Source organism: Ranitomeya variabilis, chromosome 8 (assembly GCF_051348905.1).
Source record: "Ranitomeya variabilis isolate aRanVar5 chromosome 8, aRanVar5.hap1, whole genome shotgun sequence".
NCBI lineage: Eukaryota > Metazoa > Chordata > Amphibia > Anura > Dendrobatidae > Ranitomeya > Ranitomeya variabilis.
Genome location: NC_135239.1, coordinates 219,937,990 through 219,950,328, shown reverse-complemented (window position 1 = coordinate 219,950,328; position 12,339 = coordinate 219,937,990). Strand labels below are relative to the sequence as shown.

Here is a 12,339-nt window from a genome sequence, read left to right as displayed (position 1 = left end):
ACAGGAACTCAGTATATAGTGTATAGTATACAGGTAATACAGTGATCACCAGTGACATTATACACAGGAGCTCTGTATACAGTGTCAGTGTACAGGTAATACAGTGATCACCAGTGACATTATACACAGGAGCTCTGTATATATTGTATAGTGTACAGATAATACAGTGATTACCGGTGACATTATTTACAGGAGCTCTGTATATAGTGTCAGCGTACAGGTAATACAGTGATCACCAGTGACATTATACACAGGAGCTCTGTATATAGTGTCAGTGTACAGGTAATACAGTGATTACCGGTGACATTATTTACAGGAGCTCTGTATATAGTGTCAGTGTACAGGTAATACAGTGATCACCGGTGACATTATACACAGGAGCTCTGTATACAGTGTCAGTATACAGGTAATACAGTGATCACCAGTGACATTATACACAGGAGCTCTGTATACAGTGTCAGTATACAGGTAATACAGTGATCACCAGTGACATTATACACAGGAGCTCTGTATACAGTGTCAGTATACAGGTAATACAGTGATCACCAGTGACATTATACACAGGAGCTCTGTATATAGTGTATAGTGTACAGGTAATACAGTGATCACCAGTGACATTATACACAGGAGCTCTGTATACAGTGTCAGTGTACAGGTAATACTGTGATCACCAGTGACATTATACACAGGAGCTCTGTATATAGTGTACAGGTAATACAGTGATCACCAGTGACATTATACACAGGAGCTCTGTATATAGTGTACAGGTAATACAGTGATCACCAGTGACATTATACACAGGAGCTCTATATAATGTGTCAGTGTACAGGTAATACAATGATCACCAGTTACACTATACACAGGAGCTCTGTATACAGTGTCAGTATACAGGTAATACAGTGATCACCAGTGACATTATACACAGGACCTCAGTATATAGTGTCAGTATACAGGTAATACAGTGATCAGTGATATACACAGAAGCTATATATATATATAGTATATTGTACAGGTAATACAGGTATCACCAGTGATATTATACACAGGAGCTCTGTATATAGTGTCAGTGAACAGGTAATACAGTGATCAAAAACAGCTAACATAGAAAAATTAAGAAAAACATACCATAAGGAAACAGCCTCACCCAACATCTTTCAGATTATAAATGCACTAGCAGGATGCAGCAGGCCCCCACTATAAATGCAGGGGCAGCACAGGTGCATACTGATAGAAACAGCCACCCACACACCTACCAAATAATGGAGGGGTTGGCTGCCTAGTAGAAAAAATGCACATAAATGAGGCTTAAGTAGAACGCCAGTCACACAGGTATGTGTGATGCAAACGTGTCCCTCTTACAGCCTATTGATGATACGCAAGACGCATGCAGATCTATGCGCAGGCCTACACTGCACACACAAACACTAATGTGAAACCAGCCTAAATAAGGTATTGGTTGATATTTTGTCCAAAATAGATAAGCTCGCTACCCAAGGTCAAGGATCCTTATACTTGCGAGTCCTAACACTAATTTCAAAAACTGCTAACATAGAAAAATTAAGAAAAACATACCAAAAGGAAACAGCCTTACCAAAACCTATCAGATGATAAATGCACTAGGAGGATGCAGCAGGCCCCCACTATACAGGCAGGGGCAGCACAGGTGCAAACTTCTGATAAAAACAGCCACCCACACACAGGACCCTTGGGTTTTCCATGTTGGAGTGAAGCCCACTCTGTTGAATGGCGTCTGCTGAATTTGCCTCATTAGGTTCTTACATTGTGTAAATTCGTCAGCGTGGGACCCTACATTTGTCACTTGACAACTTCGTTACAGCTCTCTGTAGATTTGATCTCCCCCGATGCTCTCTCCATAGACATTAGTGTGAATCCCCTGACAACAATGATGAGACCTGGAGACGAGATGCTCATATCAAGTTCATTTTATTCTGCGGTGACAATATCTTGTAAGGGGTCAACTGATTACTGATAACGACAAGGATGTGACACAGCGATATTAGGGGCACAGCCGGACAGGAGGACACATCATTCATATACAGGGTCAGGTCATTGCATTTTGCACCACTTTTATACTTTAAATAGAATTTCATATTTTACATAAGAACTTTTCTGTCATCTTCTGACCCCTCCCCCCAACAAGACACCCCCCAAACAAATCAACGGTGAGAATCGCTGCAGAGGATAGGTACGACCCAGAAGCCGAGTCCTAGTTATCGCTCGGAGCCGCTGTCGGCCATGATGTCACGTCATCTCTGTCAACAGGATTTCAATCTCTTTATATACAAATGAAAGCACGAGCGTGATGGGTGGACTAGAGTGTGCGGCCTCCCAAGGTGAATGCACTGGAGAGTGTGGCCTCACCTCGGAGATCAGACTGGAGGATGTGGCCTACCAGGGTGGATAATATGATGGATGTGGCCTCCTGGGCTGAATGAACTGGAGGATGTGGCCTCCCGGGGTGAATGGACTGCAGAATGTGGCCTCCTGGGGTGAATGCACTGGAGAGTGTAGCCTCACCTCAGGTTGGGAAGACTTGAGGATGTGGTTTCACCTCGAAGAATAGACTGGAGGATGTGGCCTTGCTATGGTGAATGGACTGGAGAGAGAGACTTCACCAGGGTGAATGTTATGGTAGGAATGGCATCCACGTGGCAGGTGGATTGGAGGACATGGCCTTACTGGGATGAATCGAGTTGAGGATGGAGCTCCTCTGTGTTAGATGGTTTGGGGGGCATGAGCTCACTGACCGGTAGGCCCTACCTCACCAATGCGGGTGGACTGCAGGCATCATCATGACAGCTGCTCATAACCTTACAATTCATTTGCTTTTTTCTGTAATTTTTCCATCATTTTTTAATACGAGGACATTTACATGCTGTACAGAAATATATATATACAGTGTATCCTGAGGAAGAGCAGTGACCACATCACCGACAACTGCTCCCACAACTAAGCTGATCAAGACATGAGCTTCTGAGTGCACCCCACACATTATTCCCACCCCAATATCCACCTGCCAAGGGCAAACCCTGGAGACCACAGCAAAGTCTGAGGTGGATGGAGCCAACAGAGCTCCATGGGTGGCTCTCACTAATGCCCCATCATATTCTACATTCATGGCAGGAACAACGGCGCTGGCGTCCATCTGTCATATGAATGGTGGGACGAACTCTTCCCTGGAGACCCGTCTGCAGGATGTTATGACTGCTACTCCCAGCATACAGCATTCTTCATGGTGATGATTCCTTTTTGCAGCCCCATTCTGCTGGTCATAGCAATATTACAAGAACTTTCTAGAATCTTCCAGGGTGAGTGCAATGATTTAATTATGTGGTCTCCAAACATGTCTGGTCCACAACCAATCGACCCTTGTTCATGTCAGTGCTCGTGCTGTTGGCGGTCATCCTGTCAGCACTCATGCTGTTGGTGGCTGTCCTGCCAGCACTCGTCATGTCAGTGGCTGTCGCGCACTTTGGACCTTTGACCCCATTAGTCTTTGTTCTCTGACCACCTTCAATCACAAGTGCACACATTGGCATATGGGGGTAATTCTAGAGTACGGACACATGGAGAGATGCGGGGGCAATCACTAAGATGAGATGAAAGCATGCACAGTACAGAGCCGCGAGCCATGCATCGGGACAAGACACAAGTCGCACAGGCTATATGGCTACTAGCCTTTGGCAAAATCCTTATTGGAGTCAAACATGCCACTAACATCATACACACAGGGCTATAAACAGAGCAATGTGGGGTCACACAGAAACCCACCTACAGCATAACATTAACTGCTGATAACTATGGAGACCACCAACCACCCTCCCCCCAGACCTGTTGCATAGACAATTAGACTTGATCATAGGATGAATGGAAGCGCAGATGGACAGACCAGCGTCAGCTCTGAGCATGCTCAACAGGACAGGGAGCGCTTCACAGTACGCAGACATGGGCGCTACGGTACAATACTGGAGCGGGTTGGGTGGGGATGGCGCATGCGGCTGGACAGACTGTCTTTGAGCATGCCCGCTGGAGATGGCTTAGGACTTGAAGTGCACAGTTTATTTGTCTTTAGGAGAGAAACGGGAGGACGCGCTCCCGCCATCTTGTGCTCTTTGACTGCTCTCTATTGCTTCTAGAGAATCCCAATGTGAGAAACCAATTATTAAAACCATGAGAATGAAGCGCAATAAATTATAATTGTGGTGTGTGACAAAACCAAAGCGAGATGTTAAGACTGCGGGACCCAACAGAGAAAAAACACGACAGATGTGGAAACCGCCATTGGAACGGCTCATTGATGGCTTACTGATCAGTGGCAGCTATGACTGGTCGCCATTTATTCTTGTAGGAAGCGGCCAATCAGCGCGCTGCCTCTCAGTCCTATGGCCTCATTCTTCAGTAGGTGAACAGTGACCGGTCCTCACGTCTCCTCTTGGTATTTCACAATCCTCTCCCTCTGACGGAGCAGGAGCGCAGAATACCACGTCTGAGATGGAATGGTGTCACAAAGTGGAGCTTGTCACTCCAAGCCCTATAATCACAGCTCCAGGGCGGAGATCTCGGGAGCAGACAAAGAAATCCAAGGCTCTGATCTCGGTGTCACACAAAGAAATCCAAGACTCTGATCTCGGGAGCACAAAAAGAAATCTGGGACTCTTATCTTGGTGGCACACAAAGAAATACTGGACTCTGAGTCTAAGATCTAGCACAGAGAATAGAGGACACGCCCCGCCCGAGAAGTCCGGACCACTGGCCCCAGAGGCCCCTTATCTCCGGGGTTGTTCTTTGTGGCATTATCTGTATTTGAACCCTGCCCGTCACTCAGGTGGGTCAGCAGCTCCACGACATGGATATCCATATCCCCTGCAAGACTGGAAGACACAAAGAGTTAATTGTGTCAGCATGGAAAGTGAGAAAACTATGCTGACAAACTTGGCAAACACGGGCGGTGGCACTGTCCTACTTTATAATAAGCCACATTTTTCCATGTGTTTAGGATGTCCAGAGACAATCAAGGGACCCACAGGATCATGGAATACACAGGACATGGGATCATGAGATGAACAAGACACGGGACCATGAAATACACAGGACAGGGGATTCACAGGAAACGGGACCATGAAATACACGGGACGGGATTCACAGGACACGGGGCCATGAAATACACAGGACAGGGGATTCACAGGACACGGGACCATGAAATACACAGGACAGAGGATTCACAGGAAACGGGACCATGAAATACACAGGACAGAGGATTCACAGGACACGGGGCCATGAAATACACAGGACAGGGGATTCACAGGATACGGGACCATGAAATACACAGGACGGGATTCACAGGACACGGGACCATGAAATACACAGGACAGGGGATTCACAGGACATGGGACCATGAAATACACAGGACAAGAGATTCACAGGACACAGGACCATGAAATACACAGGACAGAGGATTCACAGGAAACGGGACCATGAAATACACAGGACAGGGGATTCACAGGAAACGGGACCATGAAATACACGGGACAGGGGATTCACAGGACACGGGGCCATGAAATACACAGGACAGGGGATTCACAGGATACGGGACCATGAAATACACAGGACAGGGGATTCACAGGAAATGGGACCATGAAATACACGGGACAGGATTCACAGGACACGGGGCCATGAAATACACAGGACAGGGGATTCACAGGACATGGGACCATGAAATACACAGGACAAGAGATTCACAGGACACGGGACCATGAAATACACAGGACAGGGGATTCACAGGAAACGGGACCATGAAATACACGGGTCAGGATTCACAGGACACGGGGCCATGAAATACACAGGACAGGGGATTCACAGGACAAGAGATTCACAGGACACGGGACCATGAAATACACAGGACAGGGGATTCACAGGAAACGGGACCATGAAATACACAGGACAGGGGATTCAAAGGACACGGGACCATGAAATACACAGGACAGAGGAGTCACAGGATACTGGACCATGAAATACACAGGACAGAGGATTCACAGGATACGGGACCATGAAATACACAGGACAGGGGATTCACAGGACACGGGACCATGAAATACACAGGACAGGGGATTCACAGGATACGGGACCATGAAATACACAGGACGGGATTCACAGGACACGGGACCATGAAATACACAGGACAGGGGATTCACAGGATACGGGACCATGAAATACACGGGACGGGGGATTCACGGGACCATGAAATACACGGGACGGGATTCACAGGATACAGGACCATGAAATACACAGGACGGGGGATTCACAGGACACGGGACCATGAAATACACGGGACAGGGGATTCACAGGATACGGGACCATGAAATACACAGGACAGGGGATTCACAGGATACGGGACCATGAAATACACAGGACAGGGGATTCACAGGATACGGGACCATGAAATCCACAGGACAGGGGATTCACAGGATACGGGACCATGAAATACACAGGACGGGATTCACAGGACACGGGACCATGAAATCCACAGGACAGGGGATTCACAGGATACAGGACCATGAAATACATGGGATGGTGGATTCACGGGACCATGAAATACACGGGACGGGATTCACAGGATACGGGACCATGAAATACACAGGACAGGGGATTCACAGGATACGGGACCATGAAATACACAGGACAGGGGATTCACAGGACACGGGACCATGAAATACACAGGACAGAGGATTCACAGGATACGGGACCATGAAATCCACAGGACAGGGGATTCACAGGATACGGGACCATGAAATACACAGGACAGGGGATTCACAGGATACGGGGCCATGAAATACACAGGACAGGGGATTCACAGGACCATGAAATACACAGGACAGGGGATTCACAGGATACGGGACCATGAAATACAAAGGACAGGGGATTCACAGGACCATGAAATACACAGGACAGGGGATTCACAGGACACGGGACCATGAAATACACAGGACAGGGGATTCACAGGATACAGGACCATGAAATACACAGGACGGGGGATTCACAGGACACGGGACCATGAAATACATGGGACAGAGGATTCACAGGATACGGGACCATGAAATACACAGGACAGGGGATTCACAGGATACGGGACCATGAAATCCACAGGACAGGGGATTCACAGGATACGGGACCATGAAATACACAGGACAGGGGATTCACAGGATACGGGGCCATGAAATACACAGGACAGGGGATTCACAGGACCATGAAATACACAGGACAGGGGATTCACAGGATATGGGACCATGAAATCCACAGGACAGGGGATTCACAGGATATGGGACCATGAAATACACAGGACGGGATTCACAGGACACGGGACCATGAAATACACAGGACAGGGGATTCACAGGATACGGGACCATGAAATACACGGGACGGGGGATTCACGGGACCATGAAATACACGGGACGGGATTCACAGGATACAGGACCATGAAATACACAGGACGGGGGATTCACAGGACACGGGACAGGGGATTCACAGGATACGGGACCATGAAATACACAGGACAGGGGATTCACAGGATACGGGACCATGAAATACACAGGACAGGGGATTCACAGGATACGGGACCATGAAATCCACAGGACAGGGGATTCACAGGATACGGGACCATGAAATCCACAGGACAGGGGATTCACAGGATACGGGACCATGAAATACACAGGACGGGATTCACAGGACACGGGACCATGAAATACACAGGACAGGGGATTCACAGGATACGGGACCATGAAATACACAGGACAGGGGATTCACAGGATACGGGACCATGAAATCCACAGGACAGGGGATTCACAGGATACGGGACCATGAAATACACAGGACGGGATTCACAGGACACGGGACCATAAAATACACAGGACAGGGGATTCACAGGATACGGGACCATGAAATACACGGGACGGGGGATTCACGGGACCATGAAATACACGGGACGGGATTCACAGGATACGGGACCATGAAATACACAGGACAGGGGATTCACAGGATACGGGACCATGAAATACACAGGACAGGGGATTCACAGGACACGGGACCATGAAATACACAGGACAGAGGATTCACAGGATACGGGACCATGAAATCCACAGGACAGGGGATTCACAGGATACGGGACCATGAAATCCACAGGACAGGGGATTCACAGGACACGGGACCATGAAATACACAGGACAGGGGATTCACAGGATACGGGACCATGAAATACACAGGACAGGGGATTCACAGGACACGGGACCATGAAATACACAGGACAGGGGATTCACAGGATACAGGACCATGAAATACACAGGACAGGGGATTCACAGGACCATGAAATACACAGGACAGGGGATTCACAGGATACGGGACCATGAAATACACAGGACAGGGGATTCACAGGACACGGGACCATGAAATACACAGGACAGGAGATTCACAGGACCATGAAATACACAGGACAGGGGATTCACAGGACACGGGACCATGAAATACACAGGACAGGGGATTCACAGGACACGGGACCATGAAATACACAGGACAGGGGATTCACAGGACACGGGACCATGAAATACACAGGACAGGGGATTCACAGGACCATGAAATACACAGGACATGGGCAAATACTGCATACACAACACACACTACAGATTAGTGCGTGATACAATGTAGAAATGGTACATTTTCTTCTTATTTCCTGGCCCTGGAAGTGATGGTTGTTGGCTTTGTAAACTGAGGATGCTTTAGTATTAGAATTTTTTATTTATGTAACAAAAATTTAAATAAAGTTTATGTTTAAAAAAATGTTTTCTGGGACAGGAAAGATGCCATTGTAACATGTGTCCCTGGTGTCTGCATCATGTGAACACGTTTCAGGTGAAGATGCTCACTTCTATACCCAGAGTCCAGTGCGGCGGATAATTTATTTCAGATTTCTTCATAACATCCTTTCAGATCTCCACCCTGTGTCAGAAAGAAGAAGAACAAGGTCACACCTAGACAGTGAATAGGGAAAAAATAATACACAGTACATGGTAAAAAAAACAGCACACGGTCGAGGCACAGAACATGGTAAATAAACAGTACATGGTCCAAACCCAGTACATGGTCCGTTTACAGTACATGGTCGAGGCACAGAACATGGCAAACACCCAGTACATGGTCCAAACCCAGTACATGGTCGATGCACAGAACGTGGCAAATACACAGTACATGGTCCAAACCCAGTACATGGTCCGTTCACAGTACATGGTCGAGGCACGGAACATGGTAAATAAACAGTACATGGTCCAAACCCAGTACATGGTCGATGCACAGAACGTGGCAAATACACAGTACATGGTCCAAACCCAGTACATGGTCCGTTCACAGTACATGGTCGAGGCACAGAACATGGCAAATACCCAGTACATGGTCCAAACCCAGTACATGGTCGATGCACAGAACGTGGCAAATACACAGTACATGGTCCAAACCCAGTACATGGTCCGTTCACAGTACATGGTCGAGGCACGGAACATGGTAAATAAACAGTACATGGTCCAAACCCAGTACATGGTCGATGCACAGAACGTGGCAAATACACAGTACATGGTCCAAACCCAGTACATGGTCCGTTCACAGTACATGGTCGAGGCACAGAACATGGCAAATACCCAGTACATGGTCCAAACCCAGTACATGGTCGATGCACAGAACGTGGCAAATACACAGTACATGGTCCAAACCCAGTACATGGTCCGTTCACAGTACATGGTCGAGGCACAGAACATGGCAAACACCCAGTACATGGTCCAAACCCAGTACATGGTCGATGCACAGAATGTGGCAAATACACAGTACATGGTCCAAACCCAGTACATGGTCCGTTCACAGTACATGGTCGAGGCACAGAACATGGCAAACACCCAGTACATGGTCCAAACCCAGTACATGGTCCGTTTACAGTACATGGTCGAGGCACAGAACATGGCAAACACCCAGTACATGGTCCAAACCCAGTACATGGTCGATGCACAGAACGTGGCAAATACACAGTACATGGTCCAAACCCAGTACATGGTCCGTTCACAGTACATGGTCGAGGCACGGAACATGGTAAATAAACAGTACATGGTCCAAACCCAGTACATGGTCGATGCACAGAACGTGGCAAATACAAAGTACATGGTCCAAACCCAGTACATGGTCCGTTCACAGTACATGGTCGAGGCACGGAACATGGTAAATAAACAGTACATGGTCCATATACAGTTCATGATTCATACACAGTGCAAGGCAAATACAAAGTACATGATCCATACACTGTACATGGTCGATATACAGAACACGATAAATACACAGTGCATGGTCCATAGCCAGTAGTTAAATACAAACTAAAGTGGGTACGGAAAGTTTTCAGACCCCTTTAAATTTTTCACTCTTTGTTTCACTGCAGGCATTTGGTAAATTCCAAAAAGGTCATTTTTTTCTCATTAATGTACACTCTGCACCCCATCTTGACTAAAAAAAATAGAAATGTAGAAATTTATTAAAAAAGAAAAACTGAAATCTCACATGGTCATAAGTCTTCAGACCCTTTGCTCAGACGCTCATATGTACGTCACATGCTGTCCACTTCCTTGTGATCCTCCTTGAGATGGTTCTACTCCTTCATTGGAGGCCAGCTGTGTGTAATTACACTGATAGGACTTGATTAGGAAAGGCGCACACTTGTCTATATAAGACCCCACAGCTCACAGTGCATGTCAGACCAAATGAGAATCATGAGATCAAAGGAACTGGCCAAGGAGCTCAGAGACAGAATTGTGGCACAGATCTGGCCAAAGCTACAACAGAATGTCTGCAGTTCTCAAGGTTCCTAAGAGCACAGTGACCTCCAAAATGTAACGGCCGCCAGGGCCGTGGGGTACTCGGTACCGGGTCCAGTCGCAATTAAAGGGATGTGTCACAGCGGCAGCAACCCGGTCTGTGGCCCTAGGCGCCCATGTAAAAGGGAAGGTCTTTAAAGGGATTTGTGAGATAATAAGAGTTTGTGACGCCACCTGTGGTATTTGGTCAGGGATGACCGACGCTGCTTTAAGGGGTCCACTGGGGTGATGTTATGGCAGCTGGGATGGTGTTGCTTTCCACAGGTGAAGCTGGGTCCCCAGGGCTCCCGGTGTAGTAGATGAAGAGGGTGAGTGGTGCGATAAAGAATGGAGGACAAAGGTTTGCAGTCTCTTTACCTGGTTTACTGATGGTAACAGGCAGCCCCAGTCCAGGGCACCAGATCACAGGTACAGGCAGGGTCCGGCCGGCTTGGAAGCGAGTTCAGAGTCCCCTTTAACCAGGTGGAGTTAAAAGCCTTCCTTTTAGCGTGGTGGTATTGTAGTCCCTTACTGCCTAAGGCTTCTGGCAAGGTCCTCTCAGTTCTCTCTGTCCCCCTTTACGTAGGACTCAAACCCATATGACAAGTGACTCTAGCCTTTTTACAGTGTCTCTATCATGACCCGGGCTCTATGTGTCACCGTGTCTCCTGGGTGTTAGGGCAGACAAGTTACATGTAGTCTTGCTGTCCTACCGGTTGCTGCTGTGCCTCCTAGAGTATGACACAACCTCAGTCTTAGGGTAAGTTCACACAGGACTTTTTTGCTGCGTATTTTTGCTGCGTATTTTTATGCTAATTTAGGTGCGTTTTTTTGGTGCGTATTTGGTGCGTTTTTTGGGTAAGTTCACACAGGACTTTTTTGCTGCGCATTTTTGCTGCGTTTTTTATGTCAATTTTCAGCTGCTTATAATAGATGCGTTTTTTGTGACAGGACACCTCACAATGGCTCTTCACACCTCACAATGGCTCACAATGGCTCTTCACACCTCACTAACCACATCCCTAAGCTCTTGGCTGTGAGATCCCTTCCTGCTGGCCATGATTTTTCTGCACAAAAAAACGCAGCAAATAATGCTACATGCGTTTTTGCAGCGTTTTTTCCATCACCCATTCAAGTCAATGGGTGAAAAAACGCTGCAAAAACGCAGCAAAAACACTGAAAGAAGTGACATGCCCTATGTCCAAAAAACGCAGCAAAGCAGAAAATACTGATCAAACAAAAACCCAATGTGTGTGCATGAGATTTCTGAAATCTCATAGGCTTTGCTGGTACTGTAAAAAGCAGCTGAAAATTAGCATAAAAAAACGCAGCAAAAATACGCAGCAAAAAAGTCCTGTGTGAACGTACCCTTCCGGTTACCGGTATCTGCGCTCTGTCAGGGAGGTAGCCCAGTCGCTGCTATTCTCCCTTGTTGTCACTCTCCTGT

General features: G+C 47.3%; 1 protein-coding gene across 1 annotated transcript in view; it reads right to left on the bottom strand.

Moving 5' to 3' along the window:
* Positions 1-1,928: 1,928 nt before the first annotated feature.
* Positions 1,929-12,339, bottom strand: part of BSN (bassoon presynaptic cytomatrix protein) — a 384,008-nt gene continuing 373,597 nt past the window's right edge. The window contains exons 11-12 of the mRNA XM_077277246.1: positions 8,934-9,006; positions 1,929-4,892 (exon numbers count right to left, since the gene is read on the bottom strand). The gene's annotated coding sequence lies outside the window, so the exon portion shown is untranslated. The remainder of the gene's footprint in view (positions 4,893-8,933; positions 9,007-12,339) is intronic.